This window comes from Anolis carolinensis, chromosome 1 (genome assembly GCF_035594765.1).
Source record: "Anolis carolinensis isolate JA03-04 chromosome 1, rAnoCar3.1.pri, whole genome shotgun sequence".
In the NCBI taxonomy this organism is placed as follows: domain Eukaryota; kingdom Metazoa; phylum Chordata; class Lepidosauria; order Squamata; family Dactyloidae; genus Anolis; species Anolis carolinensis.
Window position 1 is genome coordinate 34,770,532 of NC_085841.1, and position 10,707 is coordinate 34,781,238.

Here is a 10,707-nt window from a genome sequence, read left to right on the forward strand (position 1 = left end):
CACTAGAGTTCTCTAGAACATAAAATGTTTAATACAATGTCCTTTTTCCATATTGTGCCTCTCAGCATCATTTGACATGAGGCATCCTCCTCTGAATGACCTCTCCATTTTCTAATGGATGCAAATTTACACAGCTGGGCTTTTTTCCATGAGTATTTCATAGAAGCCTTATCCAACTTCTACCTTCCAGATGTGTTTATTTCCAGGTCACATCATTCCCAGTGCTACAATATCTGAGGATAATGGGAAGTGTAGTTCAAGAAATCTGGAAGGCACATCTGTTGTCCAAAATGGTTGGCTGGGTAAGACCTTTTTATAGTTTCAGATACAAACATTTAAATAGATTGTGGTTCAGTGCAGGGTTTTTTGTTGCAAATAGTCACTAATCATACTGAGAATGTGTCAGCAGCACATCAAATCATTTCTTTAAAAATTAAAGTAAATGAATAAAGTACTTTGCTAGTTCTGCATGGCACTCAAAGACATCATGCAGGCAAGAAACAGAAAAATGATCTTGTAATAAATTTTAATTACTCACAAACTGTAATTTTAGTGGCTCAGAGAAATAGCTTCTTAAGAAAATATGCAATATAGACAACTTTGGTTTGTATTATACAAGTAACTTCATGTTTCTATAGTACCACAGACTGAACCATTTTAAAGACCCACATCATCATCATCATCATCATCATCATTATTATTATTATTATTATTATTATTATTATTAATATTATTAATATCCTGCTTTATCTCCCCACAAGGGAACTCAAAGCAGCTTTATGTTGACTAAAAGTTCAGTCCTAACTGCCCAAGATGGTCGAAGTTTGGCTAAGCCAACACTAGTGCTACTGAAGCAGTGCTGTATCCCTTTGAAACTAGAGATGTTTGAAATTATTTTAGAACTACCCCCTTCTTGACCTAACTTTGTACCAACATTGGTATCCCTTACACATACTCCAGAAAAACACATACAAAATGGTAAGTACCATAAAAAGTCATGGATCAAATCCCTGCTCAGCCACTGAGTATCCTTGACCAAGACACGGGCAATATTCCTCTGACCAAATCTTACCAAAAAAAAAAAAAAGTCCAGCAATAGGTTTGGCATCAATTCACCATATATCAGAAACAACTTGAATGCACCAAACAACAAACTTTACCTCCTACTGATTTTAATGGGAATTAGCCCATTAAATTAAATTTTGTTGGATTTAGCCAGTGGCCTTTGCCTGCAACTGGGATCATTATGTGGGTACCCTGATTCTGTCCTTCAGAATTTAACCCATCAATGAAATGTCTAAGAAAGGAGAATGGTCTTCATTACAGAGCTGAATTAACTTGATAGTTGCCCGGCTCTTGTTCATTGCACAGCTTCAGGAGCTGAATGTGTGACCTCCAAGAGCACTCTCCTCCAGTAGAGATTTTATCTCACAATGAGCTGAGATTGAGAGTTTACCAATATTTAAAGAATGCCACTGAGCACCAGGTTCTATATGCTTGTCTCCTGTACCCATCCAATTAGGAAAATAATCCATTACAGGAAAATCTTGATTAAAGAGTTGACTTATTCCCTACTTTGATTAAAATCCAACACTACACTGAATCAATTGTTCAGTCTTTTTGTGAACCCTTTTTAAAGTGCAGATGGAAGACCAATTGGCTGGATCTTTCTTAGTTCTCTCACCTTTCAGTGTCCTTTGGTTATAACACTCAGTGAAATAAAGACAGCAATTACTCCTTTGCGCCATCCTTTTTCCTTTTTTTGTAAGTCCAGGCCTTTGTGTGCTAAACTTGAAGCTTGTTTGTTCTAATATGAGCCAGGACAAGATCATCCTCCTCAAAGGGCATTGATATGTTTTGGACAGAGCTTAGAAATGTTCCTCTTTTGGAATACAAGTTTCAGAATTCCCCAGCTAACATGATCTTGGCCAGAAACTTCCAACCAGCATGACAATACTGACTGGAGGATTCTGGGAACTATAGTCCAAAATGTGATATCTGGGGCTCAGGCTTATGGTTTGCATTTAATCTTGGTTCCTGAGACCACAGGAATTCCTGTCCACTGAATAGAGCATTTCTACTAGGATTCAGGCCAGTGTGCTAAGTGAAGTCATTGTTCCTTCCATTTGTCTTGAGCTTAACAGCAAATTGTTTCCTATTCTAAAGAGTTTGGATTATCCTGAGTTTTGATTGTCTTGAGAAAGGTGAACTCAGCTCAAACAATGTCTAACTAGCCCAAAACACACACACACACACACACACACACAGCCCTTTGTGACATGTGTAAGATGTTCTGTTGGAGAACTGGTGACATGCTGTAGAAGACAGGTGTTGATGAAATAAAAAACGCCTTCCCTGGGGGAGAGAGACATCCATTGTCAGACTCAAGGGAGAAGGAGCTGTGGACAACTTCTTCGCCTGTGTCCAATCCAACATGGCTGAAGAAGAAAACATTAGTAGGTGACATGATAGCCATGCTTAAATATTTCAGAAGATGTCATATTGAAGATGGAGCAGGTTTGTTTTCTGCTGCTCTAGAAACAAGGAGACAGATACATAAGGAAAAGAAATTCCATCTGAATACTGAGAAGAACTTATTGAAGGTAAGCGCTGTTAAACAGTGGAATATGCTGCCTCAGAATGCAGTGACATCTCCTCCTTTGGGAGTGTTCAAACTGAGACAGGATTTGTCAGGAGTATTTTGATTGTGGGTTCCTTCATGGCAAGAGGTTGGATTTTTTTTTTCATGTCAGGAGCAACCGAAGTTGCTTCTGGAGTGAGAGAATTGGCCGTCTGCAAGGACGTTGCCCAGAGGACGCCCGGATGTTTTTGATGTTTTACCATCCTTGTGGGAGGCATGGAGCTGGAGCTGATAGAGGGAGCTCATCCGCACTCTCCCCAGGTGGGATTCGAACCTGGCAACTTTCAGGTCAGCAACCCAACCTTCAAGTCACTTAGTCCACTACACCATCTGGGGGCTCCAAGAGGTTGGATGGGATGACACTTGTGGTTTTTTCCAGTTCGATTATTCTATAATTTTAACCAAGAACACCAACACGAATACAAAATCTGCATCTTCATTTAAACCAATGTTTCCCAAACTGTGGGCCATGAGACCTAAAATAAGGGCCACGAGACATGCAGGGAAAATTGGTGCCAGGGCCTGTTCCTGAGGTTATTTGGGGTGCTGATTCAGAAAATTGCATTGGATAGATCACATCAGCACTAGATGATTAAATATGTTTTTCTGAGGACGAGCTACCTATAGGTAGTACCTATAGCTTTTTTAAAAAACATAGTCTGCTATGGTAATAGAATGGTTAGCCCTACGTAGCAAAAAAAAGGTCCATGTGTTTTCACTGTGGTAGTCTCTTTAACAGACAACTTAACAGCCTGTTTGCAGTATTACAAAATGGCTACTACTCGATGGCATATGTTCTGTATCAGAAACTAGAGCTGATGTGGTCTATCCAACACAATTTTCTGAATCAGCACCCCAGATAACTAAACCAAATCTAAAGCTGACCAAAAACGGATTCGTAACCCTTTGGATGCTAATGTTGGAGAGTGGTCCCTGCTCAAAAAAAGGTTTGGAACCACTAATTAAAACATAATGGGGAAGGCAGGTAACACTTGCCTTCTTATGAGTTATCTTCTCTTGCTATCATCACAATACAGGAAGCATATGTTCATATCTTTCTCTGTATTCAGTGCCAATAGCAGCATGAAGCCCTGAGGGCTATAGAGCATTTAATCCATGTGCACCACTGATAATCCAGACTTGGTCCACAGAGAACTGCTGAAATTTGGGAGCAAGTGTGGCAGCAGCAGCAAAATTGATGGCAGGGCAGTCACAAACTGCTTTTAAGAAGGTTCGAATCCTGCAAAGACTATCTACCATTAGTACTGGATAATATAATGAAGGAGCCATAAGAAAATCATGCTGCTTTCATATATGCCGAGTAGCAAGGCTCTAGTTTTTCTGTTGATGTGAAGTCTGGCGGAAATAAATTTAGGAGACAGCACATCAAATTCTTTGGTCCTTATGAGTGAAGACATCGAGAAGATTAATAGCCAAAAATGTAATCAAACGAGAACAAGAAAGATCGGAAATAGATTTCATCTTTTGCGTAATTAAACAACAATGACAAAAAGCCGCTGATTGTGGCTGCAGAAAAGAAAAGAAAGGCAGACAAAGGGAAAGCATAGGAAAAATGTCAGCTGCAAAGCTCTCATTTTGGAAACCTACAATGTGGTGATTGATAGGCCTAGTATTTTTCAGGCTCTGTCACAGCTGAAGTATAAAGCTGTCAGTGCACATGATAATGATGGATGCTTTAAAACATGCAAATAGCATGAAAAATCATTTCTCACATAATTTTGGAAGATGAGAAGAGTTCTGAACTGAGGGGGGAAAGGGGAAGGGAGGTCATGCTTAACATTCAGTCAACTGGAATCAGAGGCTGCTGGGCTGCTGTGTGAGCCCTTAATTGCTAGGCAAGTGAAACAATGAGTTAGATGGGCATTCTGTAAATTTTCCCACAGAAATTGCACTGTGGCCTGCTTGGAAAGGGGACAGGGTTATGGGGGGCTGGGAGCGTGGGCGGGAATCAGTTTACAAAGCCAACTTCATGGGGTGCCCACCCTAGCAAATCTGCTCTACCAAGCAACAAGAGCCATGGGTTTGATAGCAACAGTGTTGCTTTAAGACTGGACGGCATATTTCAGAGGTGACATTTACAGTTTAGCATCAATACTGGGGGTGTTTAATTTAATTAGCTTTTTTATTAACACAAAGTCTAGTAAAATCCTATGTATTCATTAAAACTGTAAATTAGAATTAACCCCAGGCATGGATCACTCCTGTGGTGAAGAGTGTTGTTATAACCTATATAAGTATTACTAGTTTTGAAATGAGAGTAGGTATATATAACTATGTTTATATATTCTCCTCCTATTCCCTTGGCATCTGTCCTGTCTTCTCTCCTCTGCTGGCTCCTACTTTGTACCCTCCTCTGGGCAGATACCTATAACTTTTTGCTTTTATTACTTTGCAAGACAATAATATATGTGTGAGAAAGTCCAAATCTAGCTCAAGACCTGTAGCTCTATACATAGATTCTCTTACTGCACATCTGCATTCTTGTAATTTATTTCTTTAAATATTTCTGAATCATTCTTCTATCCAATAAGTGCTCAAGGCAGTTTTTAAGAAAACCATGAATACAATTAAATTAAATTAACATAGTTCAAAAACCATCCCAAATCTATATCAAAACTGATAAATTGCATAAATCATGTTGAAAAGAGGTACTTTAAAAATCAAACAGCAGACTTTATCCATAAAGGCTTGCCAAAAAAGGAGAGGTTTCACCTGATTTGAAAAGCTACAATGGGTAAGTGTACACGAACAAGAAATTTCAGAATCTTCTCAAAGTCACTTCTGGATGTTCCCATGATATTGCTGACTTTAGTGAGTACTGCGGGTTTTTTAGGGGTGAATAATCTTTGCCTCGCTTTGGTCAAAGTTAAGGGATACTCTGCAGTTTGCTGGGAACTCCAGAGTATCCTGCTGCTTCAGGGAGGTGCAGTCAGGCCCAATTTGAATAACTCCACTATCTAGAAAGCACATGTTCCCTGCATTTATCAGAACAGGGCAAGAGGATGGATCATGCCTGTGTCACTCCCCTTTCCTGATCATGTAGATCCTTCTACTGATGTCAGAATGTGGCATCTTCCATTGCACAAAGCATTGTGGCCACTGGGACCAGCAGTAATGACATGAAGGGTGAGGTGATGGTCCATCAGGACTGATGCAGTTTCAGCCCATCTAGCCCCTCCCAAACCATTTTAAGACCTTGTAAGTACTGTTAGCCCTCCACATTTGGAGATTTGACATTTGCAGGTTTTACTATTCATGGATTTGATCATCTCTAGAGCCCCCGGGTGAGTCTATGGTATTTTTTTTAATCAGTTTTTTTAGGGATGTGCATGATACTATTTTGCCATACTGTTTTCAGGGGGATTGGGAGAGACAGCAGTCAGATCCCTGAAAATGGGCTGGGCGCGGGGGGCAGCTGAAGGCCAGCAATAACAGAACGTGTGGGGGCCAATCTTTGGCTACACCTGGCTGTCACATGAGAAAAGCAGCCGCGAGTGTCGGTTTCCCCCCGTTATCCTTGCCAGAGCCAATCAAAAGAAGAAAGGGGACCACGTGTCTTTTTGCAAAGCTGGTCTATATATACCAGGGCGAGTTCCCCCTTCTTTGGCATTCTGACATTTGAGAGAGAGAGAGATCGTATGCTGGTAGCTAGCTCCATGTTCTATCTCAGTGTCATCGCTGCTACTAGTGCTTAGGAATCGCTTTTTGAGAATTCCATCCCTTTTCTCCTGTATTAAATTTTCTTAGTTAATATCTTTCTTATAGTCCTTTGGTTATTTTACTAATTTTGCTAGGGTGGGTAGACATGCATTTGGCGGGCAGGGCTGTAAGTTTAAGAAGAGCTTTTTGGATGTGTTTGTTTAAATACTTTTTAGTTTTACCCTTTTGTCGCTTTAACTTGACTGAGAGTAGGATAGGTTAGGGAACAGCCTGACTCTCTTGATTTCTCACTTCCCCAGTCCTACCTTCTGGCTTCTGTACTCTGTGCTATACCAGTATACCCTCTCCCCAAAATAAAAAGCCCTTTCTTCTTATAGTTCATCTCTTTGACTCTCAGTCTTTGCTATTCCCTCCCCAGCCCTACCTTCTGGCTTGTGTGTGTGTACTCCTACACCAGTCCAGTCATAAATGTGTCCTCCAAATGTGGCCATTTTCATCCTGATAGCCATAATAATAATGATGGAGAGAGGAGTCTCGCTGAGTCCCCCACTGTTGCCAATGGACCGGATCTTCCTGGAGTGAAAATGAAACTTTGGGCTGACGGATCACAAAATGGTATATCCCCCCCCTTTTCAATTTCAGGAATTTTCTAGTAAACGGAACAGGGGGCAACCAAAAATAGGACCAAAAGCAGGATATTTTTGGAACATCTTCTGGAATATCTTCTGGAACATGGCCACACAGCCCGAAAGACATACAACAACCCTGTGATCCCAGCCATACTGTTTGGTACTCAGCAATGGGGAAAAACACGTTCAATGGTGGACTTTGGAAAACTGTAACAAAAACACTCCACATGCAGTCATATGGTCATTAAACCTCAATAAATATATCTATTTCTAATATGAATACAAAAATACATATGGGATTTTTTGGGAAAGATGGAAAATCAAAATGTTCACATGAACAGACTTGGAGACAGAAGGATAAAGGTGCTGTGTATGGACTTGAAAGGCTTTATTTATCCTGACTCCTGAAACTTAACACAGATACACACCATATGAACTGGTCCATTTATATATGCATTATTGGATGACTGTTCCTTTGGTGTCGCAATACCTGTTAATGATTCATCATGTATGGAAACTATTTCCATAGAAATGGATTTCGTTGACAATGGTAAATATGTTGTTAGTTTTAAATCTATTTACCCTGTTTCCCCTAAAATAAGACATCCCCAGAAAATAAGACCTAGTAGAGGTTTTGCTGAATTGCTAAATATAAGGCCTCCCCCAAAAGTAAGACCTAGCAAAGTTTTTGTTTGGAAGCATGCTCCGTGCCCGCCAAACAAAACACCAGAGCATGCAGGATTGGTTAATGTACATATCAGTTGTACATGGAAATAATGGTAGTAATAAGAAATTCTTGACAGGAGTCACAGTTTGTCTGGTTTGGTTATGTTGGTTTGTGATGACAACTACTGTACAGTATATAATAAATGTTCATTTTTGGTTCAACAATATATGTGAATTCTTCTTCATGGAGAAATAAGACATCCCCTGAAAATAAGACCTAGAGCATCTTTGGGAGCAAAAATTAATATAAGACACTGTTTTATTTTTGGGGAAACATGGTATATAAATTTAAAATGAATGAACAAAATGAAGTTCAACAGGGACAAATGCAAGTCACTCCACTTAGGCAGAAAAGGTGAAATGCAAAAATACAGAATGGGGAACGCCTGGCTCGGCAGTAGTACGTATGAAAAAGACCTTGGAGTCCTTGTGGACAACAAGTTAAACATGAGCCTTCAATGTGATGCAGAAGCCAAAAAAGCCAATGGGATTTTGGCCTGTATAAATAGGAGCTTAGTGTCTAGATCCAGGGAAGTCATGCTACCCCTCTATTCTGCCTTGGTCAGACCACACCTGGAATACTGTGTCCAACTCTGGGCACCACAATTTAAGGGAAATGTTGACAAGCTGGAATGTGTCCAGAGGAGGGCAACTAAAATGATCAAGGGTCTGGAGAATAAGCCCTATAAGGAGCGGCTTAAAGGGCTGGGCATGTTTAGCATGCAAAAGAGAAGACTGCATGGAGACATGATAGCCATGTATAAATATGTGAAGGGAAAGGAGGGAGCAAGTTTGTTTGCTGCTGCCCTGCAGACTAGGACACGGAACAATGGCTTCAAACTACAGGAAGGGAGATTCCACCTGAACATTAGGAAGAACTTCCTCACTGTGGGGGCTGTTTAGCAATGGAAATCTCTGCCACGGACGGTGGAAGCTCCATCTTTGGAGGCTTTTAAGCAGAGGCTGGATGGCCGTCTGTCGGGGGTGCTTTGAATGCGATTTCCTGCTTCTTGGCAAGGGGTTGGACTAGATGGCCTATGGGGTCTCTTCCAACTCTATGATTTTATGATTCTATATACTCGTATGTAATGTTGTACAATGTGTTGGTTTTGTTTATATCCTTGGGTTGAGGGGCTGTTGTTGTGTTTTTGTATCATGCAGTTTGCTTTTTTACCATTTGTTCACCACTTTGAGTCCCACCCATGGAAGAAAAGCAGCATAATAATAATAATAAGTATTATTATTATTATTATTATTATTATTATTATTATTATTAATCTTCACAGAGATGATCTATAGTTTCAGTATCAGTGAAAGTGTTATCTAAATCCAAGCCTACAACAGCAATTTCAAATTCAGAGGAAAATATAGGTGGACACTTGATACTTAATTCCACTTGGAAGTCACTACTTGTAAATAAATGATTTGTCAGGCCTTGAGCCCTAGTACAAATAAAAATAATTTAGGTATGAGCAATTATTGTGCATGTGTGAACCAGGCAATGAGCCTCTGTGTCTTAGGAAACTAGTCCTAAGGTGAACTTCTCACTCTGAAAGAAAGAATAACATGAATATCTAAGTTTCTTTTCAATGCTTTCTCCCATCTCTAGTTCTATCCTCCCAGCCTTCATTTTTTTAACAAATGAAAGGATGCATGCTAACTTCTCAGGAGGCAAGGAGGACCAAGAGACAGATGAAGTTTCACATCTTTTTCTTCTTTAATGTGCACTTCAGCAAAGTACAGACTGCATCCCATCAGATGTAATTTTTCATAAGGACGCCCCTCCTCTTCCTTTCTATGAAAATGAATTGGTACCATTTACATGGAGCTCTTAACCTTCAGGTTGTCCTTACCCCAGTAACACTACTCCTATTGTACAGACATGTTTACTTAGATAAATCTAATTTGCCCTTTGTTAATGTGTGCTGTCTTTACTTGCTATATTGCATTAAGGTAGAAATAGAGTTACTCCCCCCAAAATTATCTTGCTTAAAATCATTCATAGGCTATTGCCAAGGGAATACATTTACCAATATTCCTGCTAGTTTATAATCATCCAGTCTACTAACTTGACCTTTACCTAAACAGGTCTATAATTGCAGTTAAGATTATGTAATTTACAATAACAACAAAAAAATCTCTTTTGAAGAAGTGCTACTGGGCACGAATGTCTCACGGCTATTAAATGCATCATTCATCTTGAGAAAAAAATTATTCTTATTCACGCCGACATTTTAACATAAACTGTAGTGCTCTCGGTTGGCACTTTTAAAAAACGTACCCATTAATCTCAATAGGAAAGCATAAGTCTCACCCACCTATTCTCTGAAGTTTGGATGTCACTACTGTGTACAATAAAAATTGTATATTCATGAACTCCATTTGTTTTATGTCCTTCTTTCTGTCAAAGTCTCCCAAGTAGCATATGCTTTGCTCTGTGGAGAATACAATCAAATTTGTCTGTCTTGTCATATTGCCATCAAAGTGATAGTATCACAATTAGATTAACATTTTGTGAAGACGCTGAAGGAAGGGAAAAGAAAGAGGGATGTTTTGTGGAAAAGCCCAGCTTTAACCCTATAGACTACAGAAACTCCTCCTTCCCTCCTCCGCTCTATTTACCATTCTCTCAACCAGTGATGGCTAAATGTACAAAAGATTGTAAGGAAAGAAATGGCACAATATTTTGCAGCCATCTGAGGTGGTTAACCATTTCAGGAGGGAAAGCCAACTTGTGCCCCTATATTGAGAGAATTTTGAGATTAAAAAAAGTACACACAGTCCCCCAGTTACAAACATCCAACTTACAAATGACTACAATTATGAACAGGGGTGAGACAACAGGAAGTGAGAGAAATCTATCCCTTAGAAAGGAAATTCACTCCTGAAAGAGTTATCATGGAGAAACGGTGTCTCCACTGAAGCTTTATTACCAATCTTTGTTCCCACAACAAGCCAAATTTTTCAAAATCCAACTATCACAGGGACAGAAAGTGAGGGGACATCTCAGCAAAACACAGCGACACAGCA

The 10,707-nt window shown here is 39.8% G+C and overlaps 1 long non-coding RNA gene across 1 annotated transcript in view; it reads left to right on the plus strand.

Moving 5' to 3' along the window:
- LOC134296686 (uncharacterized) overlaps positions 1–10,008 on the plus strand; it is a 49,672-nt gene extending 39,664 nt beyond the window's left edge. The window contains exons 3-4 of the long non-coding RNA XR_010003509.1: positions 207–302; positions 9,287–10,008. This is a non-coding gene — a long non-coding RNA (uncharacterized LOC134296686). The remainder of the gene's footprint in view (positions 1–206; positions 303–9,286) is intronic.
- Positions 10,009–10,707: the final 699 nt, after the last annotated feature.